General features: G+C 43.1%; 1 protein-coding gene and 1 pseudogene across 2 annotated transcripts in view; both read left to right on the top strand.

Annotated features, from left to right (window-relative positions):
• The window catches only part of BCL2 (BCL2 apoptosis regulator), a 178589-nt gene that overhangs the window by 72491 nt on the left and 78399 nt on the right, over nucleotides 1–27699 (top strand). The gene's annotated exons all lie outside the window — the stretch shown is intronic.
• On the top strand, nucleotides 9218–11320 carry LOC122470834 (annotated as a pseudogene).

The raw sequence follows: 27699 nt of genomic DNA, 5'->3' as shown, positions 1-27699 counted from the left end.
GTCCCTGGATTTTTTTTTTTAAGTGGATTCATTAATGTGGAGTTTCAAAACAGCTCTTACATATTTACATTTTTGGCACTTTATGTAATTATTGATATTCACAGGGAATATATGAAAATTTAAAGAATATACTAAGGTTTATGGCAACGATAAACACCATCGATCAAGGGTCAAACGTCTATGGCCTGTGGGCCAAATCTAGCTTGCCATTTATTTTTATAAATAAAGTTTTATTGGAACACAGCCATGCCCATTTGTATATGGATTGCCTGTACCTGTTCTCCTATAATAACAGCAGAGTCGAATAGTTATGATAGAGACCATATATCTTAAAATATTTACAAGGGCCCTTTACTGAAAAAGTTTTCCAACCCTTGCCATAGACATCTCCATGACATTTATTTACTCATTCACTTTGTGAACACCAAGTATGTTATAGATACTCTGGGGGAATATAAAGATGAATAAAACAGTCCCTGATACGCAAGAACTTCAAATGTAACGGAGACATGTTCTCTAAGAGCCACCTGACCAGGTGGATGACAACATGTAGTACAGACAAGAAATAATTGAGTTGGTCTGTGGTTCAGAGCTGGTGAAGGTCGTCTGACAAAGGGAAAGAATTGGGACCAGTGAGAGGATATCGCTTTCATAACTGGCTCACAGCGATTTCCCAGTGGGAACTTCATGAGAAGTAAGAGTCATTTCCTTCATGGAATTTATAAATTGTGGTATCCAAAAGGTGGAAGTGATTGAGGATATTACTTAGCGTCCAAATTTCTTTATCTGGAAGCCTGTTTCCCCTGTAACTATGGGAAATCATATTTCTAGAAAATGTTTAAAGATTTGAAGAAAGGCTTCCTTATTCAAGGACAGAAGAAACTCTTTTTCTTTTTCTTTCTTTCTTTTTTCTTTTTTTTCTTTTCTAACTGTTCACTGAACAGAGTAAAATTAAATGGTATGGGTCTTGAAGAAGGGATCTTGACAGCAAATCTCTCAAATGTCAGATGAATTAAAAACAAGGTGAAATTACAGAGCCCAGCCATGAATAAGCATGACTCAGTGACAGCTACATTTCTTTCCTCTCCAGAATGCCACAGTGTACAAGTGGGCATGGGGCTTTTGGTAAATGTTCAGGTCAAATGCCACCACACCCTGGAAACACTGCATGCAGGAAGCTTCCTGAACCCTCCCAGTTGGGATTAATGTCTGCCTCCTCATTTCTGGCTTGCTAGGGCCGGGTTTGTGCCTTTTTTTAACAAGTTTTTTAGGGGTGCCTGGGTGGCTCAGTCGGTTAAGCGTCCGACTTCAGCTCAGGTCACGATCTCACGGTCCGTGAGTTCGAGCCCCGCGTCGGGCTCTGTGCTGACGGCTCAGAGCCTGGAGCCTGCTTCCGATTCTGTGTCTCCCTCTCTCTCTGCCCCTCCCCCGTTCATGCTCTGTCTCTCTCTGTCTCAAAAATAAATAAACGTTAAAAGAAATTTTTTTTAAGTTTTTTAAATGTTTATTTATTTTGGGGGTGCAGAGAGAGAAAGAGAGAGAGAGAGGATCCCAGAAAGGCTCCACACTCAGCTCAGAACCCAATGCGGGGCCTGATCTCACAACCTTGTGATCGTGACATAAGGCGAAATCAAGAGTCAGACGCTTGACTGACGGAGCCACCCAGGTGCCCCAGGTTTCGTGCCTTTTTGATTTGTGTATCACCAGTTGTGCCTACTCCGTGATTGGTGTTTTCCAAATATTTATTGGATTAACATGAATTGAACTCAGACCTACGCTGTGCATTCACAGTCTAAGTGGCTGATTTTGGTAAAGGACCAAGAATTGCAGGTTGGTCTAAATCCGAAACAGGTGAGACTCTTTCCGTCCCGCATCCACCAGAGGATCAAAATCGTTGGCTAAATCCTGGCCACCCATTGTCTGTATTCGTAACGATAGAGATATCCGAGAAAATGCAGCCCAGTTGTGTTTGAGGATAGGACCCTGCACGTTTTACCCCCTGAAAGTGTAGGATTTTGACTGATAAAGTCTGTTTAGTGAGAAAGCTACTGAAAGAAAACATCGGACCCGTAACAGGTAGTTTCAATCTTAGGAGGCACCAAGACAGAATCTTTTCTATTTCCTCTGAGTAGGAGAGCCCCCTGAGCCAGCCGCCCGACCACACTGTCCCCGGGGACTCTGGCCTCCCCTTACCAAGAAGCCCAAACCACCCTGTCTCCCTCCCCACTGCCATCTTTTATAACAGCCCGGGTGCCAGCAGCCAGGCGTATGCCCCAGATGGAGATGACGAGAGGGAGACACGGTTGGGAAGGTCACCCGGCCTCCCTCCTTCCCCCCCGTCAGCCTGAAGGAGGATATCCAGCTTTTGTGGATGGGGAACGCACTTTGGGGCACTTACTGGCAAAAGAAACAGAGTGACTGCACGTGCACTCGAGGGCTGTATTCTGTCAAAACCGTCTAAATAAACAGCCTCGGCCATCTCCTTGGAGCCCCACCGTGTATTTATGAATGGGATTGCCTCATCACTTTCTTTTCATGTTGGTAGCCGGGAAGTCAGAAAGCATTACCTCTAAAATGGGGAGAAAACATTGCGAATGCATGCATTTCCAGCCAGCTGCGGCCGTAACCAGCAAACAGAATTACTTCACCCCGTCGTCATGGGCCCCCTCCCTGTGGGATTTTTCCTGAGTTTCTGATTTATAACGCTCACTTTTGAAGGCCTAGAAATGCGTAGGTGAGATTAAATTACTGATGATCCCCGAGTCCCTGTTTTCACTGGAGCCTCTCTGGATGGCTGCTGATTCCGTCCGGATTCAAGCATTCGGTGGCATGAATCCCCTGGGTTTCTGCCCACATCACTGCATTCCTGGGATGCCTTCACAGGCCTTCGCAAGATCATCTGACAGCCGCCTGTGGGGTCAATGAACTTTATACATAATTAAACATTCGCAGTTAGGAGAATTAACTTTTTTTTCCCCCTCCCTGAGAAGCAGAGAAAGTACACGCTCTGTGGCCCTCCATTTAGCGAATACGAGTTCTGGGGAGCGATCGGGCTAGTTTCTCATGATTTAATGCTGAACCGAGCAAGAAAGTGATTGCATCCTCCACCAGGCCTCACAGAACCGTCACCACCCACACTGTTTATTCAGACTCGGATCTTGGCCATTTGGGGTTTAAGCCAGAAGAAGGGGAAAAAAAAAAAATCCAACCCTGGAATGAACGCTTTGGAAACTCTGTATTCTTCGTGAAATACAGCCAACGATTCTTTTAAAAATCTATTTAAAATCAATTACTAGGATCATATTTTCATTTATGACGGATTGTGAGCAACAGCTAATTTTCTCCGTTTCCGTCCAGCTTTGGAGTCGAGGCTGGGATTGGAATCGTCCCCCGGTTTTGCCTGGGCATCTGATGCGACCGCCAAACTATGTGTGGGTAATTGGGCAACTCTGACCTTTGACCAGCTTTCCATAAAATAACAAGGAAAGGTGCGAGGAGGCGAGGAACCGAATGAAAACAAGCCCGAGGGCTGACACTAAGTGTGCGTGAGGGGGAAGGAAATCACACAGGAGGCATATACACTAATGAGAAGCACAGGGGAACACGAGAGGCAGGACCGCGTGCCTGAGAGGAGGGCCGATTGGGCACCAGGTCCTTCTGTCTCCAGGCAGGATTGCAAAAAGTCGTCTCAGATATGTGAGGTTGTATCGAGTTTCTAAAGATCTCTAGAGGAGATTCTGGAACCTCCCTTGGTTACCCACCCTACTATTTGGCAGTTCCTACAGCCAGGAAATTCTTTCTTATTTCCAGCCTAAAATGTGCATGTAGCGCTGCTTTAGGGGCTAAGCTGTTGGTGGGGACCCTCCTCCCCCCCTTCCCGTGGCGTGTATTTACTGCAGGGGCGGAATGCTCGGTTAAAGCTACAGTCATGAGGCCTCCACGCCTAGCAAGTCACAGACAACCAGGGTAGGGACGGTGCTGGGGAGCCGGCCGGAGGAGGGGCCTTTATTGACTTCCAGACACCAAGTACTATTACTGGGCATTTCGTGGCTGTCACCAAGGGGAAAGAACATAGCTGGGACACGTCCAGGACTCAGCCTCAAAACCATGTGCAGATCTTAAACGCAGAAGCTCTCTTTCGGGTTTTAGAAGAAAAGGGAAAACCAATCCTGAAAGACAGGGGAGGTGGATTCTAGAGTTTCACTGGCCTCGAGATGGCAGTCCACCTTTTCAGCTGGAAATAAGAGGGGCTGGAAGCCAGAGCCCGTAAGGGACCAATCCAGGACGGGATCTCAAGGCTCGCGTCCCCGGTGTAGCGTCCCATTGGCACAGGGCGCTGGGCTCTGAAGGCGAAGTGACCAGAACCGAGGTCACTTTTCTCAGTTCCTCGTCCTCGGCAGGTGCACAGGGAATGGTCGGCCTCTCCGCGAATGAATTACGGATTCACTGAAAAAGCTGTCAGATGACCCGGGCAGCCTGTCTTCTTCCCCTTTTTTATCAAGTTATGTCATTGCCCTTCCTCAGGCTGCGGTTTGTTCCAGAAGGGAAGAGGTTGTCTTCTCCTTCACCCGCCTACCCTACCCTAAGTTGTGCCAGTTTCTGGTTCCCTGTGTTATGTAAATTATTGAATGAGCGGAGTGACTGGTCCTCGGAGTGAGTGGTCCTCGCGCTGTGATGCTGAGGGCTCTGAGCCTGTGACGCTAAATCATGTGCCTTCCTGCCCACTCCTCCCTCACCTGCATCATCTGTCAAGGGATAATAGTGACACTTGTCGTGCCCGCCTCCAGGCCTCCTAGGAACAAGTGATGATCTCTACTGATACCTTGCAAATGTGCAAAACACAGTACTTTTTTTTTTTAATTATGAACAACTCCAGGCCAACAGGAAATATGGTAAATAAGATAGCAAATGCATGTGTGTTATTAGTTTTGTCATATCTTGATGCCATATGTGCTTTAGATCTTCCCACCCACCTGGAGAGAGAGAGAGAGAGAGAGAGAGAGAGAGAAAGATAAAGCACTTTTCGGTCCCATGCCTCTCCTCCCTTCTGAGAGCCTCCCAGCTTGGATTTAAATTTAATGCTTATTATTACCATGTGTGAGTGCATCTTTTACACATATGTATCCATAGACAGTGGGTATATTTTTCAATGTTTGTAAACTTTATCGAAAGAGATGTCATTGGGTTTGTGTTCTGCATCATATTTATAAGATTAATCTGTTGGGAAAGATAGACCTCTACCTCATCCATGTTCCATGACGTATAGTATTCAGTCAAAGGAGGGACATTAAAGTTGTTTCTAACTTTTTAAATGCCCTTTTGAAGGATATTACAGTTGTTTCTAACTTCGTGACCTTACAGATGATGCTACAACATGCACATGTTCTTTGCACACACGTGGAACAGTTTCTCTTAGGGATGTGTGTGTGTGTGTGTGTGTGTGTGCGCGCGCATGTGCATGTGTACCACATTTTTAAAAAGATTTTTTGCAGGTGTGCCTGGCTGGCTGCATTGCAGAACCCACAACTCTTAATCTCTGGGTTTTGAGTTAGAGCCTCATGTTGGGCATAGAGATTACTTAAAAGTAAAATCTTTAAAAATTAAAAAAAAAATGTTTATTCATTTTTGAGAGAGAGAGAGAGAGAGAGAGAGAGAGAGAGAGAGAGAACAGGGGAGGGGCAGAGAGAGGGAGACACAGAATCCGAAGCAGGCTCTAGGCTCTGAGCCATCAGCACAGAGCCCCATGCGGGGCTCACGCTCATGAACTACAAGATCATGACCTGAGCCGAAGTCAGACACTTAACGGACTGAGCCACCCAGGCACCCCCAAAATAAAATCTTTATTTTAAAAGAAGATTATTTACAGAAAATGTTACAGTTAGTCTGTTTTCCGCTACACCCTGATGTCTTCCCTTATCAAACGTATAGATGCAAATGTGCAATTTCTGGGTCTGGGGGCAGAAACATCAACCTTGGTAGATGTTGCCAGACTGCTCTCCCAGCAATGTGAGTGGGTTTTCCTCACCCTGTGTCTTCTCCGACTTGGCATCATCAGGCTTTTATATGTTGCTTCTCTGATAGATTGTAAAAGTATCTCACTGTGGTATTGGTTTATATTTCTGATTTCCAGTGAGCTTATACTTTTCTTTCTCATGAACGTTGGTGATTGGGGTTTCTTTTTCTACCTATTGCCAGTTTATGGAATTTGATCATTTTTTTGGTAGCGGGTTGTTTTCTTCCTTATAGATTAAAAAAAATCCTGAATTAAAAAAAATTCCAATACAGTTAACCTCTAGTGTTATTTTAGTTTTCAGGCATGTAGTATAGCAATTCAACAATTCTATACATTAGTCAGTGCTCATCATGATAAGTGTACTCTTTAATCTCTGTCACACCCATTTCACCCATCCCTCCACCCAGCTCACCTCCAGTAAACCATCAGTTTGTTCTCTGTAGTTAAGAGTCTCTTTTGCAGCTTGTCTCTTTTTTTCTCCTTTGTTCATTGGTTTTGTTTCTTAAATTCCACATAAGAGTGACGTCATATGGTATTTGTTTTCCTCTGATGGACTTACTTCATTTAACATTATGCTCTCTAGATCCATCCATGTTGTTGCAAATGGCAAGATTTCATTCTTTTTTATGGCTGAGTAATAGTCCATTGTGTGAAATTTTTTACACACACACCGCATCTGCTTTATCCATTCACCTATCTATGGACACTCGGGCTGTTTTCATAATTTGGCTATTGTAAATAACGCTGCACCGAACATAAGGGTGCATATATCTTCTCAAATTAGTGTTTTCATATTCTGTGGGCAAATAACTACCCATTGGTGGAATCATGGGATCATATGGTAATTCTCTTTTTTAAGTTTTTGAGGAACCTCCATACTGTTTTCCACAGTGGCTGCACCAGTTTGCATTCCCACCGGTAGTGCAGAAGGGTTCCTTTCTCTCCACATCCTTGCCAACACTTGTTTCTTGTGTTTTTGATGTTGGCCATTCTGACAGAGATGAGGGGATATCTCATTGTGGTTTTGACTTGCATTTCCTTGGTGAGTGATGTTGAGCATCAGGTGTCTGTTTGGCCATCTGTATGTCTTCCTTGAAAAAATGTCTGTTCGTGTCTTCTGCCCATTTTTAAGTCGGATTGTTTGGGTTTTTTTTTTTTTTTTTTGGTGTTGAGTTGTATAAGTTCTTTACATATTTTGGATGCTAAGCCTTTATTAGGTATATCATTTGTGAATATTTTATCCCATTCTGTAGGTTGCCTTTTAGTTTTGTTGATTGTTTTCCTTGCTGTGTAGAAGCCTTTTATTTTGATGTAGTCCCAACTGGATTTAAAAAAAAAAACTTTTATCTCTCAGTATATTTCTTGCCTTTAAGCTTTGTCTTCTAGTGTCTTTTGTCACAAGAGTTTTAAAATCAAATTTATCACCACTTTTTCTCTCTTTTTTTACTATTGTGTCATTCCCCAACCTAAGATTATAAAAATAGTGACTGTATTTTGTTCTAAATATTTTAAAGTTAAACTCTAATTCTCTTGGAACCCATTTTGTGGATGAAGTGAGAGTTTGAGATCAAATTTTTTTCCCCTGTGAATAACCAGTTGTCCCGGAACCATCTATGAAATAGTTCAGTCCTTAACCACAGTTTTCTAATGCTACCTCTGTCTCATCCCAAATTCTGATACATGGAGGGGCTCTCTCTATTGAATTGGTTGTTATCTATATCTGCCCCAATCCTAATGTGCCTGAATTATAAGGCTTTAATTAATGTCTTAATATCAGGGCAAGTGCCCACTTTATATATTTTCAATATTGTCTTGGCTGTTCATTGACCTTAATTCTTCTGTGTGAATTTTTAAACCAGGTAAAAATGTTTATGAAAAAGATTTCTGGGATTTTATTATGAATTACATTAGATTTATATATTAACTTAAAAGGAAGGTATTGATGTTAAATTTCCAAATCTCTGAGCATGATACAAATCACTGTTTATTTAGTTCTTATGACTTCTAGTGAAGTTTAATAATTTGCTTTAGATTTATTCCTAGGTTTGTCATAGTTTATTGCTATTGCTAATGGGATCTTTTAAAAACTGCATTTTCTAGTTGATTGTTGCTGATAAGGATGTCATGAGTGTTTGTATGTTAACCTTGTCTCCGGGTGTTCGTGCCAGACTCTCTTATTACTTGTAATTGTTTGTAGTTTCTTTTGGATTCTCTATGTAGACAGTCTTATCATCTGCAAATAATGCTTCTTTTGTTTCTCCATTTCTAATCCTTATTTCTGTTACTCCTTTTTCTTGTTTTATTGCATCAGCTCTGTATCTCACACGATGATGAATGCGGGGAGAGGGTGATGGAAAAAGCATATTTGTCTAGTTCCTGACTTTAAAGGAGATGTGTTCCTAAAGTTTATTGTAGGTTCTTCATAGGAACTACTTCTTAGTTAAAACTTCCTTCTGTTCTTGGTTGGCTAGGTATTTTATTGCATTTTAAAATTGTGAATGGGTGGTAAATTTCATTAAATAGTTTTTCTGCATCTATTGGTATGATTATATAGTTTTTCCTTTTGTAATCTGTCAGTGTGCCGAATTACATTAGCTAATGTTAAATCTTCGTTGAGCTTCTAGGATAAACCCTACCAGATCATCACAAACACACACATAAACTCACAGCACATATTAAGCATGTGATAAATATATGTGATACATGATATATATCAGATTGGAAACACAGTTTTTAGAGAAATATTATATATTTATGCACACACTACACTCATGAATATGTTTGTTGATAGTTTACTTTGGATTTTTGCTTTGATATTTTGAACTGAGATTGACTGATTGCTTTCCTGTTTTGTACTGTCAGTCTATTTCTGAAGTCCAGACTGAACTTTTATAAAAATACGTCCAGGAGCTTTTGTTGTTTGTCTGTTTTTTTCTGTCAAGTTTGGTAACATGTTTTTCTCGGAGATTTTTTTATTTCATCTGTTTTTAGATTTATTGCTTTAAAGCAGAGAATAGAGTTCTCATACTTAAAAAAATAATTGCTTTATTTTTTTATAATTGTATTATAGTTATGGGGTTTTTATGCCTAATAGTGTTTATTTGTGCCTTCTTTTATTTCTCTTAGTCATGCCTGTTGTGTTTCTACCAATTTTATTAGTCTTTTTAAAGAATCAACCTTTGTTTTCTTCCTACTCTATATTGTTTCTTGGTTTTTACTTTATTGATTTGTTGTCGTTATTACTGCCTTATCCATTTGTGGAAAAGAGAACTTTCTTCTATTGTCTTTATTTTATTGCTCCTTACCTTCTTAATTTTGAATTTTTCCTGTTTTTTGATATTGCACTTAATGCTAAGCATCCCTTCTACTAAAATCTAAGGTTTCAACTATTGTTGTGCAATTCTAAATGTTTTGTTACTTTCATTTCTATTTCACATTAATAACTCAGTAGTGTGCTTTTGAAATTTCAAATGTACTGGGGCTTGGTGGCTGTGGTTTTGTTATTGATTTCAAGTTTTATTGTATTTTGGTTGATGATTGTGGTCTGAATGTTAGCAGTTCTTTGAAATTTGTTGGGACTTGCTCTGTGGCTTAGAACTTGGTCAATTTTTGTAAACATTTCATGTGTATTCTTTATTGGGTGGAGTATTCTCTTTCCGTATACATTAGATGAAGTTTATGAGATGCATTTTATAAATCTGTATTTTTTTTTCTCTTTTTTAGTTTGATCTATCTATTTCATGAGATGTGTGCTAAAATCTCTCACTATAATTTTGAATTGTTTACATTCGTATGATTAACTCAGTTTTTGCTATATATGCTTGACAGAGTACTGTCAGGTACACAAGGATTCCTGGTGAATGCATCCTTTTATCATTAGGCGGTGGCCCTCTTTATCACCCCAAATGCTTTTGGCTTTGAAGTCTCTTTTAGCAGATTCGTTTATTCATTCAATTAAAAGAAATATTTATTGCATATTTATTATTTGTAGGGACACTTATATTTGAACACCTTTTTTATGTGTATCCCTGCTGTGACATTATGTTTTAGGTTTCTGTCTTGTAAACAGCTGGTGTTTTACAAAATTCAGTCTGACGATTTCTGCCTTTTAAGGGATTAGTTTTAAGCCATTTACATTTATTTGATAAGTCATATATTTGGAGTTCACTAGGAATCCAAATGTCTTCTATACGCCATGCTTCTTCTTCACTTGTTTTTTCTTCCTATTCTGTCTTCTGTTAGATGACTTGAGTCTTCCTGTTGGATTTGCTTTCCCTTTCCTGTGCTCACTCCTTGCTGCCCGTGTGGCATTAGGCCTCCCGGCCATGGCCACGCTCAAGGTCCAGCCTGGACCCCAAGTGCGGGAGGCTATGTTCCGTGAGGACAGAGGACCTACTCAGGAACTATTTCCCCAAGAAGACTTCTGAGCTGCAAGTATTCTTAAAGGATCCAGCTCTCCATGAAGCTAACCCGAGCGATCTGAGGGCCCCATTGGATGTCCTGGTGCCTAATCCTGTCAAGGGGAAAGAGAAGGAAGAGCAGAAGAAACTGCAAGAGAAGGAAGATGAGGATTAAAAGATGGAAGGGCAAGCTGAGGGCCGAGGTTCTCCCAGGAGTCCAGTAAATGGCAAGAAAATCGTGATCCTCTTGCAGCACCTGCCGCCTGTGACCGAGGATGTCACTGGGCAGTCAGCCTGGCCCCCGCCTGGCTGCAGCTGGAGATACCTCGGATTGAGGACAGCGTCACTTTTGGAGTGGCTGCCCGGCAGGAGGTGTGTGAGCTGAAGACACCACCCTTCACGCCTAGTTGGAAGCCTCCCACGCTCCCTCCAGTCTCCAAGGATTCCTTGGAAGGGGGCAGGGTGGCCGAGTAGCCCCACGGGTGGGATTATCCACAGCTGGTGCAAGAGCTGGATGACGTAGAGTGCTAGGACTTTGGCTGGCGGTCATGGAGATCCGCAGTGCTTGTGTGGTGCTGTATGACATCATCCCGAAGGACTTCAAGAAGCTCAAGAAACCCAGGGGAGAAACAAAGGCAATGGTGTATCGAGAGCCCTCCCTCTCGTTATGTGCTGAGCCCAGCAGATACATCCCCACCTCTAACTGGGGCTCCAGACTTTCCCTACCTTCCTCCTTTTGGGGTTTCTTCCTCACTTTGGATCCCAGGTACAAGAAATACACATCTACCATTTTTTAAAAAATGCTGTTTTCCTCTTGTAACGTATGTGTTTTGTTCTGTTGTTTTAGCTGTTACTCTTGAACCTTAAAAATTGTATTTGAGTCAACAAAGTCTAAAACTAAAGTTTATCTGGGGGCGCCTGGGTGGCTCAGTCGGTTGAGCGTCTGACTTTGGCTCAGGTCGTGATCTCGCAGTTCACGAGTTCGAGCCCCGCACCGGGCTCTGTGCTGACAGCTCAGAGCCTGGGGTCCGCTTCAGATTCTGTGTCTCCCTCTCCTGCTTGTGCTCTGTCGCTCTGTCTCTCAAAAATAAATTAAAAGAACATTTAAAAAAAGTTTATCTGTATCTCTGTTTTCTTCTCAAATAACATAACAGACCCCTTAGAACACTTTAATGAAGCTTTTATCTCTCATATTCTGATATGACACTGTTGAATATTTTATCATCTATCATTTTGTTTTTTTGTTCCCAACTAGGTTTTTTTGTTTGTTTTTTGTTTTGTTTTTTTTTTTTTTTACAAATCTACTTTTTAAAATATGTCCACACAGGGGCGCCTGGGTGGCTCAGTCGGTTGAGTGTCCGACTTCGGCTCAGGCCATGATCTCACAGTTCGTGAGTTTGAGTCCCGCGTCGGGCTCTGTGCTGACAGCTCAGAGCCTGGAGCCTGCTTCCGATTCTGTGTCTCCCGCTCTCTCTGCTCCTCCCCCACTCATGTTCTGTCTCTCTCTCTCTCTCAAAAATAAATAAACATTAAAAAAAATTTTAAATATGTCAACTCATGTACCATTTTGTTTACACTGTGGTTAAGAGTATGAAAACCAGAAGCAAACTGCTCTAATTTGAATTTCAATTTTATTGTAAATCGCTTAGAATTGGTGCCTGGTATGCAGTAAAGTACAGAGTTAACCCTCAGGAAATGTTCCTCATGTTGCTTTTTGGATTCTGTTCATCCTTTCTCAGTTCAGATTCCTTTTTACTGAAGTACATCCTTGGGTAGTTATTTCATGAGAGGTTTAGGAAGATTCAACAATCTCTCTCAGTCTGTCTGCCAATATCTTTAATTTTTACCCTCAGTCTTGAATAATAACTTTCTAGGGATAGAATTCTATGTAGATCTTTTCCCTCAGCATTTGAAATTATTGTTTCACTGCCTTCCAATATCTACCATTGATAAAGTGTAGTTACGCTAATCTGTCTTTCGTTTACAGGTGTCTATTTTTTCCTCTCTAATGGCTTTACAGGGGGTGTTTTTGTTATTGTTGTTAGTTTTCCTTTTGTTCTTGTCTGATTCTCTGCAGTTTCAACACAGTCCTGTCTGGGATTCAATATGCTTCTTGAATCTAAGGGTTCCTGATACTCAGCAATTTGGAGAAATTCTCAACCATAATCTCTGAATGTTGTCTCTCTCCAGTTGTCTTTGTTATATCTTCCTTATCTCTCGGTTACATTTATGTTAGACCTTGGTATTCTCTTCTTCATGTCTCTTAACCGGTGTTTTCTATTTCCCGCATTGCTATTTAACTGTGGTTGATTTTTTTCTCAATCTTCCCTTACCCTTTCCATTCCTGTCCTAAGGTAAAGAGCGTTAGCATCTGGCATGCATCCTTCCACACATTTATTGAAGCTCATATAACCACACGGCACATATACATCCATATAAATTAAACAACAGTGTTTTGTTTCTGTTTGCAAAAACTCCAGTCATATGTATGCATCACTTTACAGCCTGTCTTTCTTAGTAAATTAAGAATATCCCTCCAGATAAGTACACACAAATTTAACCATTTAAAAAACATTTTTTATTGTTTATTTATTTTGAAGGAGAGCTAGAGAGACAGAGCGTGAGTGGGGGAGGGGCAGAGAGAGAGGGAGACGCAGAATCCCAAGAAGGTTCCAGGCTGTGAGCTGTCAGCACAGAGCCCCACGCGGGGCTTGAACTCACAGACCGCGAGATCATGACCTGAGCCGAGGTCGGATGCCTAACCGACTGAGCCGCCCTGGCGCCCCTAAATGTAACTATTTTTTAAAAGTAGCTAAGTAGGGGCTCCTGGGCAGCTCAGCTGGTTAAGTGTCTGACTTCTGCTTTCGGCTCAGGTCATGACCTCGTGGTTTGTGAGTTCGGTCGGGCTCCGGGCTCCATGCTCTCAGCATGGGGCCTGCTTGGGATTCTCTGTCCCTCTCTCTCTGTCCCTCTCTTTCTGCCCCTCCCCTGCTTGCGTGCTCTCTCTCTCTCAAGATAAATAAATGCACTTTAGATAAATAAATAAATAAATAAATAAATAAATAAATAAATAAAAGCTAAGTAAATTCTGTGCTGTGACTGGTCTACAGTTCATTCAGCTGTTCCACTATTGGTGAACCCGGAAGTTATTTTCGGTGTTGTGTCTCCACAAACATCATAGACAACAACATCCTGGTACATATTTACCTATGTGCTATTTCCTTAGTTTCTACGGGAACAAATTCGACCCTACCGTGCTACCCCCGGGTCCCTCCTGAAGAACATCACTTTCTATCGTTTGGCCTTTTCTTCTGGCGTTGTATACATGTCCGCATCTAAATAACGTCTATACTGTTTTATCAATTTTCTTCGCCATGCCGTAACTGGATTCTCACTCTCTTGTGTAACTGTATCTGCTGCTTACCCTGCACTGTCTCCCAGTAGAATTGTGTTTGCAATTTTGGGTTAAATCGGTTGTGAGGGTTTTCGCTGTGCCGCCTGTGTAAATCACATTATCGGCTGAGCTGTTTATTTTCGTCAAGTTAAAATCTGTATTGTTTTTTTTCATTTCCTTAGCGAGTTCTTCATACCTATTGCACATGTCCCCTAGCTCTTGCATACCCCACAAGTTCATTTTTTCCACAAGGCTGATCACATCAGTAACCTGTTGGTTCTACTTAATTTCTTGGTGACATCCTTTCTGCCGACTTCCATTTTCCTTTTATCTGGACTTTTCTCTAGGCCTGCTCTACACCTGTCATGCTGGGATATGTCGTATTATTCTAGTACCTTCCATTGCCCTTCTTCTGAGTTGAATCCACTCTCGTGATTTACTCCATTGTTTAAGGTAACATACCCCACCCCCCCGCCCAGCAAATTATGAGAATTAAAACCTAGTGGAGTAGTGGCAGCCCCCAGGACGTCTTTCTCTTGATCCACTGGCCCAGTCTGGATGGACTGCTCTCTATGCCCGGGGCCCAGTTGTCTGCTCCCTTCACCACATCATCCCTCTGCCTTAGTCTTATGTGGGATTGCATAAAATTCCCTTTTTTTCCCACTCCCTCATTTTTGTGGTTCCCAGCCTGCATCGCCTATCAAAAATGGACCCACAAGAGATACAGCCACACTTTGAATGTCTCAGAAGGTCTTTATTGTCTCTTCTCACTTGATGGTTTGTCTGTCTCACACAAGGAACTCTAAGTCAAAACTACATCTTCTTCTGAAGTTTGAAGACATTGCTCTTATGTATGCTAACTCCCAGTGCTGTGGTCAGAAGGCTAAAGCCGTTCTGACTCTTGATGCTTTGTACTCGATATTTCTCTTCTTCCTCCCTACAACTTGTAGACTCTTGCCTTTGCCCCAGGATTCTAAATTTCACAATAATTGTCCTCTGTGTGAATCTGTTTTCATCTATTGTACTTAGCACTAAATGTGTTCTTTCAGTCTGCTGGGATTTTCTTCTACAAGCTCCAGCTTTCCTTTCCGGAGCTCCTATTATTTGGGTGTTGTACTTTCTAGACCAGTCCTCCAGTTTTCTCACATTTTCTCTCCTGTTTTCTGTCTCTCTATTGTTTTGCTCTTCTTGGGGGCCGTTTCTTAAACTTCAATTTCCAACCTGTCTATTGGGTTTTCATTTCTGTTATTGTTTTAAATTTCCTCTTTTCATCTATAAATAGTTGGGTGTTTTTTTTTTAAAGCATTGTGTTCTGTTTTCATGTGTGTAAGTAACATTCTCATAGCTTTCTGAGAGACATTTTTTTTTATCTCTTTTGAAATTCTCTTCTTCTTTCATGATCTCTATTTCCCCCCATTACCTTTTCCTCTTTGTCTGATTTGAACTCTGTTTTTCCATGTTGAGGCTCTCTTTGTGTGTCTGGTAATCCTTGGTTGTCTGCCTTTTTTCAAGACTGAAGAACTCATAAGCTTAGAAGCTCCGAGGTTGTGTGAGGGGCTCGCTAACTCTGAGCATCACCGTGGAATAATATGTTTATGCCATTTGTTGGGGGAACTCCTACTGTCAGCCCCTACACATGAGGAGTCTCGGGGAGAGAACACTCTTCCAGACTCTCACGTGGAAGGGAAGGATCTGCCTGTGAGAGCTGAGAGCTGTGGGGAGGAATAAGACTGGAGGGGTCAGCATTCAGAATGCAACTTTCTCTTTTGTTTGATGGATGATGTCTCCTGATCCAGGAATCTTCTCTCCAAAGACCAAACATCCGGTTGTACCCACTGGGATAGAGGCTGCTGCCCAGCAGGATGGAGTTGACGAGAGGACCTGGGATCTGGAAATATAATTTGTTCTTACAAATCTTTCTCTTCATTCTCCTTACTTTGTCACCCTTTCTCTCTTTTTCCTCCTCCGTTCCAGACGTAACTAACAGTATTTGTTCCTGGGCCTTTGGAGCAACTGCTGGTTGGCTCCTAACATTCTTTCTTCCTAGTTTAGAACTCAGCTTCCTTTGATCTGCTAGTTCTGTTCCTGCTCGTCCATCTCTTTTCCATCTTCCAAAATCTTGTTACTATTATCTCTTCACCTGTTCTCCTTGTCCTTGTGGGTTAAATGGTTGTTTTCTCTAGTTTCCCTAGCAAGGAAATGTTAGTATCCCTAGCAAGTGAAACCAGTATTAGACATGGTGTGTTCGATTCTCCATTTTTACTTGGAAGTCCTTTGTTACATTTTGGTTGATTTCCTCAAATCTCTTCTTCCGTGTCACTAGATCTATGTTTGTGTTGTTCTACTGCCTAACTTTTCCATTGAGTTATTTTTAAGAGTTTTGTTTTTCTTTTCACATCTGCCTATTGCCTTTATTTACTCCTATTGGTTCCTTATGGTTTTTAGTCTTTCTTATATTACTTCAATAATTTTAAGCAATCTTATTTTGTAGGCCATTTCAGATTTTAGTATTTTTCCAGTTCTTAGGACTTGAGTTGTTCAGAATTTCCCTTTATGACGGTTCCTCATGGTAGTTTATTTCCCCGTGTGTGCGTTTGTGTGTGCGTGTTCTTGCAGGCTCATCTCACAGATTTCTTTTCTATGGGAATCTTGTGAGTCCTGAGGTGTGACAGTGTCCTGCATGGTGGCCACATATTTGTTTTTTCTGGAGATTAAGGAATTTCATCGGTCCTGGAATTTTGTTTACATTCATTTCTTGTCATGGGACTCCTACGCCTAGATGTATAGATAGTGTAAATTCTGATCCTTCCATTGAATGCGGGTCATGTTTAGGGTTTTTGTTTTGCAAGGTGTCCTGAACCGTGGATATAAGGCAATTTTCTGCCCTTCATTTTTGGCTCTGCGGGCAGAGTGCTTTTCATTTCTTTTTCATGGGTAAGGTGGCTTTTTAAGGCTTTCACGTTTATGAAGGGGGCTCAATTCTGGCCCCCTGCCTCGTACAGGACCACGGCCATACCCCTTCATGGGCCTTAGAATCTTATCACTATTCCCAGATCTCTAGGGACATTTGTGTAAGTCTGAAACCCACTTTGGGCACTGTGGAGTCAAGTTTTGGTTAAAGCTCTGGTTTCGGTTTTTGTCTTCATTCCTATAGGCTGTGCTTTTTTCCCCTCCTTCCTTTGTCCCTAGCTTAGTTCTCAGATGTTTTCTTGAGAATTGCACATCTTTGTAGTGGGAAGGGACCCATAGCATCAGCCCCATGTTTGCTGTTTTCTGGAAATTAACACTCACATCCACTATTGAGCTAAACCTAGAACATACTAAACAAAAGCTCAAGTTGAACGTAGAGGACCATGGATTGCCGGAGATGGAAGGGTTCTTAGAGACCGTTTCATCCAGCCCTAGCATTTTATTGGAGGAAACGAAGGCTCAAAACTGATGAAACCGCTTGCCCACAGACACTTGGCCAGTTAGTGAAAAGGCTGGGGATAGAACTCAAAGGGTGGCCACTTTCTTTCTCACCACATCACAGGGAAGAGCACTGTCATCTAGCAGCTAGCACTTGTCTGGTTCCAGAACACCTCGATCTGATGGCTGTGATTTAAATCACTGCGAGATTTTGGGAAAGCCACTTAGACCATTGTGTTTCTTTTATCTTGTTTTTACCTTCTGGAATAAAAAGTAGTCATGCTTGTTGGATCACTTACGTGGCTTATTCCCGTCCCGATTTTGATTGTTTTCTACTTTTATTTTTCTCAAAGAAAAATGCCTGTTTCTCTCCTTTCTTCTTCTTTCCTCTTTTGTAGCCCAGTTAAGGTTTTGTCTTCCAGAACCCTCCCCTGAAGTCTGAAGCCCAGGGAGGGTTTTTTTCTCTTCTCCAACTCCTTTTAAAATTATCGTTTGAACATCACAGTTGGCACCATACTCATGAATATTTCTGACCCTGTTTAATGATTGACTATACATGTACTTTAGTTCCTCAACTAAATTGTAATGGCTAGTTCGTAGAAATCATACTTACGCATCTTTACCATTTCTCGGAGTGGTTTTCTTGATTAATTCTTGAGGAAACAACTTAGAGGAAATATGGTCTCTGAGATAGAGCCTGGGCTTCGTGTCAGGAAGCCTGGATTTTGCCCCTTTTCTCAGCCTCAGCTCACTCGTAATAGAGTGGTCGTGTAATTTATCAAACTGGGACACTTATGAGAGTAAAGGGGGCCCTATTAATAATTTTGCAGGGAAAACAGGTGTAAACCAGGACGCTCCCTGACAAGCTGGCACATATGGTCACCTTATGTCATAGATCACCTTGGGCTCTTTAGAAAAATTTGCACAGCTGCCATCAAGATACCGGTCTTCAAACAAAAAATTACCATCCCTTAAAAAAGTTTTCATCTACTAGCAGAACTTCCTAGGTAATAAAATTTTTAGTTTTCTCAGCCACTTTCATGGCTTTAAATGCTCGTCGTAACTGAAGTTAACATAAATTATGGGGTTTGAGAGTCAGGACTGCTAAGAGATGAATGCCTTTATTTTCCATATCAATCCACTCTCTGCCCTGAAAGGAAAGAACACTCCCGATTTCTAGAGTTGTGAGCCTTCTTTTCTTGGTGCTTCTTGAAACATAGGGATCTTACCTCTGCTACATGCAGTGATGGAGGGAAGTTCTGTGAGTGATTGCCGATCTTCAAATAATGGTGTATTGGGTGGCTTAGCCTAGTAAGGTGAGTAGGTCCTTAAAAGACGCACTGTAAAAGCACTGTGGCTCACTAATCGGCTTGCTTCTACAGCTCCTGCCATAGTGCTGTGTACACAGTAGGTACTTGATAAACGTTTGTTAGCTTGAAATTCTGAGGAGCACTTGGAAGACCGTGGTAGCTCGTAAACTCCCTTACCAGTGCTAGTAACTTCATTTCTGCTTACGCTTGGGGAGTACCGGCGTGATTGGGGCATGGTGTTGGAATGCTAAGAAAAACAGATACTATCTCTACCCTGCAGTATTTTATGATCTAGAGGCAGCTTCAGAGCATAAACAACTAAGGCTGGGAAAGTTCAGGAGAAAGAACAATCAATTTTGACCTGGGGGAGTTAAGTGGCATTTGAGCTAAGTTTAAGAACTAAGATTTTATTCTAGGACAGAGGTGGGAGAAGGTCGTTTCACACAATGGGAACAGCATGAACAAAAACCCACTGGAGTACAACTGCTTGGTATGTTTGGGGAATCAGAAGACACTCTACATGTTTGGAAGATAAGCTTTCATAGGTGGTGGGATGTGAAAGACAACAATCTTTTAACGTCAACCTTGGGAACTCAGGTTATATTATGTAGACAATGGGAATCACAGTTTTGAATGAGTCCAGGGATATCAACCGACTCACGGGAAGAATGATAACCTGGTTGCAGGGAGACCAGTTGTGAAGAGGCTCTTGTGTCTAGCAGAGATATCAGACCAAGGGGGGATAAAAAGAAGGAGCCAGATATGAGATACAGAACTGACAGTTTGTTGGATGTTGGGCTGAGGAGAAGGCAAGAGCCAAACGCAGCACCAAGGGACTGAGTAGGTGATGACACTGTGAAAAGACGCTGGAAAGGCAGAGAGCAGCAGAGTTGGACTGGTAGATATTTCTAGAGAGGTCTGTGAGGAGACTAAGTGAGGTAGTGCATGAAAAAACCTTGAACAGTGCTTTCCATAAAGTAGGGGTCTAATAAACACTAAATTAAAAGAAGGAGGGGAGGAAGGAAAGAAAGGAAGGAGGGAACTTTTCCTGTCTCTCCGCGCGGTACCACAACAAGGAACACATTTATTTAGGGTGTTAGGAGATCCATTGGGAATCATTCATTGGGGCTGTTCCTGTCAATACACTTGCTAATTATTTCACGTTAGTTGCACGTACAGGACATGAGGGAGCTCAGAAAAAAAACAAAGACCAGAATTTGCTGGGGTCAGACAGAGGAGAGGTGAGCTTCAAGCCAATTGGCAGGAAGACAGAGAATTGGAGTGATGAACAGGCCCTCCGGAGACAGAGGGAGGCAAGAAGGCAGACGTGAACGCACCAGCCATATAGGGAGCGAGAAGGATGCTGGTTGACCTTGCAGGGAGTCTCCATGCGTGGAGAAGTGTCATTGGGTGAGCTGTGGGGCAGCCCTCCCAAGGAGGATGTTGCCTACTTTCTGATGAGCTGATCCTCAAATTGTGTCAGGTGAACCCTGTCCTCCATGATAACCAGCCCTATTCCTCTTAAATTTGTCCTGTTTGGAATAATAACAAGCAACCAAGACGCCAAGTCACATTGACTTTTGCTGGAGAGCCATTTCAGGATAACTCGATAAATCCTTTTATTGGAAGTCCTGGCCAATACTTTGCCTCATGAAATGACTTTGGGTTTCTTTGCCTCAGTCTTCAATTACTGCGTAAACATTGTAGTCTCGTGATTACGTGGTGTTTAGAGGGCAGTGCGTCAAGTGCATTGCTAAAACTGTTCGCCTTCAGCGAGATCACATCTGCTTCAGGAAAACCAGAAAGCAGAAACACAGCTTATTTGGTAAACAGCCTCAATTAGAGCATCAGAGGGAGAGAAGGTGTAAAATCTGGCCGTGGGCGTGATGTCTCCTCTTAAATCAGAGAATCTTGAAGCTGGGGAAGTTCTGTGGAAGCCTTCCACGGCCACTTTATGCAGCTGGTGCCACTCATATCCCTCCTGAATGCTTCTATGGAAGGGGAGTTCTCAGAATGTGCCAACTTGTACAAAAAGGCAAACCACAGTTGAATGAAAACTTTCAAGTTAACCTCTCCTAACACTGGTTGCAAACTCAGTGTGTTGGCCACAGTATAAAATGAATGCCACCCAGAGGTTACCTGGGAGTACTTTTATTCGATCTGCAGAATCCCAGTGTTGGTCAATGATGCATCTCTTTTCTGTATGGAGAAAAGCTTCTTACATCATCTTCTCCTGTAATTTCTCTTCATCTTCGTCACCATAGACTTATTTTGTCTTTTCCCCGGGGGTACCATGCCTTCTCTTGCTATGGGTTCCAAGAAGTGGCTGCACTCAGAGGTTTGATAATAAAAATGGGCCGGTCTCAAAAACGACAGTTCTCCGTAAATGTTGGATCACGTCAACGGACTTCGACATTTGGCTGCGCTGTTGTAGACATTCACATAAATCTTTACAAAGTGCCACTGCAACTTAGCATTTCTTCGTCCCTGTTTCCACTCTTTCCTCTTTATTTGAGGCCATTATCAACCCACGCTGACACGACTGCTTTGTAAATGGGTTTTAATCTCTGCCTCTGGGGGCCACTACATAGTGTCCTAAAACCTCACTTTGATGATTACCCCGTCTCACTTAACAACCTTGATGGCATCGTTTTTAAAATAATCTATTGTTCTGACCACAAATGCAAGATATGGTTTATTTGCAGAAAAGTGGGAAAATAGGGAAAAGCAAAAAGCAGGGGAAAAAAATCTCTCATAATCCACCACCACCAAAAGAACCCTAGCCCATTGTTAATAGGTTGATGCCCATCCTAGAAGTGTTCCTCTGTCTCTGCCTGGCACTGAGGACCTTCCCAGCATGGTCCCAGCTGGACTTTGCAGCCTTACCTCTCTGCTTGCTTTTGCTCTGGGGGCCCATACTGCCTTGCATAGGACTTTTCCTTTGTCCCCGTCAATGATTTTTTTTTTCTGATTATGTAAATAATACATGTTGGTTGTAAATATTTTTTTTCAATACATAAAAGGAATAAAGTAAGACTTATCTTTCAAAACATGTCAACACCCTGAAATAAAAAAATACTGATGTTCTACAGACCATCTCATGATCATCAGTTCACCTATGTGTACCTCAGCACACACACATGATTTCCTATAAATGAGATCATAGCATCCATGTGGTTTTTATGGTTGACATCTTTCATTTTCACTTACTTCTTTTCCTCCCACTTCCTTTCTTCCCTCCACCCCTCATCCCTCTCCCCCGGGTTGTCAGAGTCATCAACCTTGTGTATATCCAGCCACGATTTACTCCACACCTATGTAATTAGACCAAACATTAGATAGATAGGTATTCCCACATACATGTTGTGATTCTTGCCCTTGCTTTATAAAAATCAGATCATATCCAGTGTCCTCTCTGCATCTTGCTTTTTTACTCACTTCACAATGATACTTTGTTGAAATTCTTGCATTCTTTCTTTTTCATGAGTGCATACTACTCTTTGGTTGTCTGTAGCGGGACTTAGTGAATGATTCTATTATAAGCAACATGGTAACAAACATCCCTCTGCTCATATAGGCATGAGATGGCTTGATCAGTGGCAGTATTTGTAAATTTGGATAGGCATTCACAGATGGCTTTCTGAATGGCACAGCAATATCTATTTCCACCAGCAGTGTATCAAAGTACTTCTTTCTACATCCTTCGTGTGGCTATGACATCATCACCATCAAGGGGCAGTGCCTCTATATTTCAGGAGAGGATGGGGGGCGGGGGCGGCATCCCTTTGAAGTCTCAAACTTCAATACAAATATGAGGCCATAATAAAACCATCACAGTAACATATATGTGTGTATATTCTCATATATATATGTATATTCTTATGTGTCTGTGTATTTTTGGATGTATATGTGTATATACATGTATGTGTGTATACACACATATACATATACACATACATAAGAATTCATTAAGAGGAGATCGTAGATCATAGTTTACTAGAGTTTGGTTCTAGGGAACTAATATTTATAGAAATGAACCCTATGGCCTGAAGTGTTATTTTATTTTTAGAATGATTTTTTTTTTTTTTAACTTAGCATGGCAGCTCGAAATTTCCCTCTTGGCTTTAATTTGCTTCTTTGCAGTTTTTGTCAGAACTCAAATGGTAAAACACATCACACGCAACTTATGAACTTTGAGTCAACCTTGAAACCATGCAGATGGATGTATGTCAAGGGGAGAGCTGACAAAAGTTTCCATGAACATGGTTTATATTTTAAATGCTTTTAAAATAACTGTTGATGTGGCATTAGAAGCCAGTGGAAGGGCTGGATTTCACAGCCATCTCCTGAGCTGTGCAGGGATGTTTGTCTCCCGCCTTTCCTCCAAGATGGCAGCATGGCCCCATTCTCCCACTCCCACGGCCTGTCTGCCTCTAAGTCCTGGACTGTGTGGTGCTTTCTGCTCTCATCCTGGCTGCAAGACCTGCCACCACTTCTCTTGTCCTTCTCCTTTGTCCCTTCTGCCCCTCTCCCTTCCATTTCTCCCATATTTCTCCGCTTTCCCACAGAGAGGCTTGGCCTTTGCAGAGTCGTTGCCAGCCATTGAGATTGCCTTTTTTGACCAGCAAGCCTGCCCTCCCGTATCATTTTGGATGCAGCCTCAAGGTCGCTGGCCCCTCTTAGCTGTTTTCGTCCCTAATTTTCCTCTTGATGGGCTCTCCACCTGACACAAATGCTTCTCCCAGCCCCCTTTAATTTTTTTTATATGACATCATTTGGGGACCTTGAATCTCTGTGGGCCGGAGGCTTCCCTTTAGTTTGAGGTAGAAATAGATTTTATCTCCAGGAAACCTCTGACCAGCCTGTTCTGTGTAAGAATGTTGGCTGTTGGTACCCTACCAAGTAAAGAACCTTCGGATTATGATGGATGGTTAAAGCTGATTGAAGAGGAAAGGTAATCTAGAATGTCGTTCTATTACTCTCCCATATGTTCTCAGTGTCAGGGAAAGTCATGAGTGGGATTCTGGTCTTAACTCCTTAATGCAGAATCTGCTTACAATTGTAGATTAGACAAAGCCTAAACATTATTTTGATATAGTGTGTGTGTGGTTTAATATGTACAACTTGTCTGAACACAGTCGCTTTGTGGTTTATCTTTTACCGAGAACTGCTTTTTTTTTTCTTCCTTTTCTAAGAAAATGCAAGTTTTCTAAACTAAAGTCTTTCTTGTGAGTTCATCAGCGGTGAGGGATGTTGTGTGAGGACGTGTTGGTGATAATAAGATCAAACAATTGCCCGATTCAGGTGACTTTAACACGAATCATATTGACTAAAATAGTATTAAGCATGTGATGCTGGCATGTGACGTTTGAATATTTGCCAAGAAAAGCACTCAGGTCACTATGACTGGCTGCAAGAGTGAGAGATTTTCCTCGTTTACTGTTTTTGCATGTGTTTTTGTTTGAGAATCTGAAACGAGCCTTTATAATTTGTGGAGGGAAAGTGACGTGTACAGTCAGCATGAATCTGTTTGCCTTTTCCCTGAAAGGCTTATAAGAACTTGGATCACTTAGTCCTCATCCAGAGCAATGTACGAGTTAGGGGACATGCACCTTAGCAAATTTGAAATTTCTAGATGTTCTTTCTCTCTCACGCCCCCTGCCTACAATTTCTTTCCATACTTTTTCATCCTTGGTGTAAAGGGGTCAAGGATGGTGTGAAGTGGCTTGGAATTCACACCTAAGATACCTGGGTCCCCCTTGTGCCTTATGGCCACTTACTACCGTGAGAGTCACACTAGCCTTGGTTTTGTTTTTTATATATATAAATTTTTTTAATGTTTATTTTTGAAGGAGAGAGAGAGAGACAGAGTGTGAGCGGGGGAGGGGCAGAGAGAGAGGGAGACACAGAATCTGAAGCAAGTTCTGGGCTCTGAGCTGTCGGCCAGAGCCTGACGTGGGGCTTGAACCCCAGCAACCGCGAGATCATGACCTGAGCCGAAGTCGGACGCTTAACCTACGGAGCCACCCAGGCGCCCCTCTGATCTTGGTTCTCTAAGCTCTAAAATGGGACATCCTACCTCAGGTGGCTGTTGAAAAGCACCATAACTTCCTTTCTTTCCTTCTTTCTTTTGGAGAAACTCAGAATTTTCAAAATGTTAAATGCAGTATTTTTAGGGTCATTTAGAAGTTGCTCCTAACAATAGAGAACAACAGGAAATGCCATATTCTATTATTGTATTTGTAACAATGATATCGCATAATCTGACCTCCATGGAGCAAGCCAGTGACATTTCTGATAAAACCCGATTGCATCCTAATAAAGCCTGTTCACGGAGCAGCACAGTCATAGATGGTAGGTCCCTGTCCTTCCCTGATTTAAGACCTTCGCTTTGGTGCCTCCGGAGAAGGGCCTTTGCGTAGTGTGGCTCTGCTGTGTTGGCGAATGTGTTGCTAGCCGTGTATAGACAGAGATCGCAGCCAAGTTCGACAAATACCAAACGCTGTAATATTTTACATGCAGAAGAAAACGAACTGCATGGCAGCAACGTATTACGGTCGAGCACCTGTTTCCCTACACATGTCTGAAGGACTAAAATGAGACCAGACTCCCTAAAATAAAATGTAGAAAGTCAGGGGCTTCCAAAACGACAGAGCTCTGCCAAAGGGAATTAGCTAAGGATTAGCAGTGACCACTTTAAGAGTAGAGATGGCTTCAAGCTGGAAATAAAGGGTGCCACACAGAAACTCCTGCAGACTCAGAAAATCAGAGGCTGAAGGCTTGAGTCCAGGGGAAACAAACGTAGCCACCCTGAAACGGCAAGTTTTCCGAAGGCTTTGGAGAAGGGAGAAGAAATAGAGGCCGTGGATGCCGAGTGGAGAGAACAGAGCAGCCTGGGAGGGAAGATTCGATGTTCAGGGGGACGTGGATGGGAGTGGAGAGAAGGGCAGGAGATTTGGAACTGAGTCAGAGGACAATTAGATCACGAGTGAGGCTCCGGCTTGTGGGTCCCACGGACCGGCAGGAGGGGCCAGATGTTCACGGTCGGGCTGAGCGAGAAGCCATCGGATTTATTTAACGGAGTCCTGCAGGAGGGAATGGTAAGAAAAGAACATTCAAAACAAAACAAAACGAAAGAAAACCTACAGCCCTGTAGGAACAGCAGGCGGGTGCTGAACTGACAGGAAAGCAGGAAGCTCGTGGACAAGATAGGCTCCTTCTGAGACACGACCGAACTGAAATCAGGGAGAAGAGTCGCCTAGTCCGGCGTCTTTCATTACTTACAAGTTCAGCTTCTTTGTATTTCATTCACAAAAGTGCCAAATGTGTGTAAATGTCTGTACTTGCTCGTAGAATAGCGCTTAGAAACTCGCTGCTGATGGGAATGGTAAGAACTGGGGGAGTCGAACCGGATAACATGGGAACAGTGTAACGTGGGAACGCCGTTGGGAGCTGTCGATGAGGGAATTAAACCCTCGGTGCAGGGGCGCCTGGGTGGCTCAGTGGGTTGAGCGCCCAGCTCTTGAATTCAGCTCGGGTCACGATCTCACAGTTTGTGGGATCGAGCCCCCCATGGGGCTCCACGCTGACAGCCCTGAGCCTGCTTGGGATTGATTCTCTCTCCCCCTCTCTGTCTGCACACCCTCTCTCCTGCTCACACACACGTACACACTCTCACTCTCAAAATAAGTAAATAAACTAAAACAAACAAACAAACAACGTTACCTTACATTCACTATTTTGTAAAAATCAAAGAATCAGCCCGCTGGGGATTGCCTCCTGGGCATTCTTTCTGAACCCTCCACCCCTGTCCTCCCTTCGAGTGACTAGTCCAGGCCCTTCCAGGGGTCCCCAGCCGTCCCTCACCTTCCAAAACCTCCCCCTCGTCACCTCCGCGTGTGCTCAGGGCCCCCAGTCCTGCAAACAGTTGCCTTGAATCCAGCTGCTCCTTTGGACCGTTGCCATCTTCCTCCCAGGGTTTTAAGCTGCTTCAAAGCTGCATCGTCTCTGAGTGCTCTGCCCCACTGCCCTTCCCCTCCCACCCCCTCCAGCAGGGCCGTGTTTCTGTCGCTCTAACAAAACAGCCGTCTCCTAAGTGGGTTACGTAGCAATTTCTGACGACATCCAGAGCCGTGATGGTTTCCTTTGCTGCAGCAACTGGGAAGCGGGGGAAATGCGTCTCTTTGAACGCTCGACCTTCTTGCGTCTGTTCCACCAGCCTGGTTCTTCCTCGGATCTCGCTGCCAGCGCATCTCTGTCCAGGACACCAGGTTCTCTTTCTTCTCCCACCTGGCAGGTGCAGACGTTGCCCCCGTGTAAACTGGGGTTCTCCCCTCTGGGTTCTTTCTCTTCGAGATCTCATGGACTCCCGCGAAACCTTTCAACTTGGATGCACTGTGTTCCAAAACCCCCACCTCCGGACCTGACAGGTCGCCCGTTTCCATCCCAAATTGCCAGCTCTCTGCTGGTCACAGCAACTTGGACAACCCACCGTCGTTGAGAACCCAGCTCTGCCTCTCCCTCCCCCAAACCAAGCCCGCCCTGTGGCGTTGCCGGTCTCTGTTATGGGAACATCTCGCCCTGGTCCCCATCCCTCAAGTTTGGTTCCATTTGACTTTCCTTTCTATCTGTAGTCTCGCTGATGCTCATTTCCTCTATCGCGAACTCTGTCCTCCTGGTGCTCCTGGAGGTGAAACGGATGGCAGTCTACTCCATCCTGACTCGATCTGTGTAACCAGAAGGGTTCTAGATCAAGGGAATGTAAGTCTAACTCGAATCATGGAAACAGAGAGTCATGGCCTCTCCGTCAACTCCCAGACTTGAGTCAGTTTACAGACCCAGAACCCTCGGCTGGGGGGAAGGAAGGCTAGGTCCCCCGCTACACTGCCAAAAATTTACATCGCTGATCTTTCCCCAGTCTTCCCCAAAGGGTTCGGCAGCCTTTTCCCAGAGTAACTGTGCACTGGGGAAAAGAGAACAATCAGACCTTCCTAGGATTTCTGGACACTGGCTCTGAACTGACAATTCCAAGAGACCCAAAGCATGTGTGGGCCACCCGTCAGAGGTCAGGTGATCCCTGCGGCTTTAGCTCTGTCAGATGGGTCCCTACAGCACTTTGTGCGGATGGAGGGGGCTGGCCGCGTGTGCTGGAGGGGCTTCCTGGGGGTTTGCCGT

Source organism: Prionailurus bengalensis, chromosome D3 (assembly GCF_016509475.1).
Source record: "Prionailurus bengalensis isolate Pbe53 chromosome D3, Fcat_Pben_1.1_paternal_pri, whole genome shotgun sequence".
NCBI lineage: Eukaryota > Metazoa > Chordata > Mammalia > Carnivora > Felidae > Prionailurus > Prionailurus bengalensis.
Note: the sequence above shows the minus strand (reverse complement) of the source record. Positions and strands in the feature narration are given on the sequence as shown.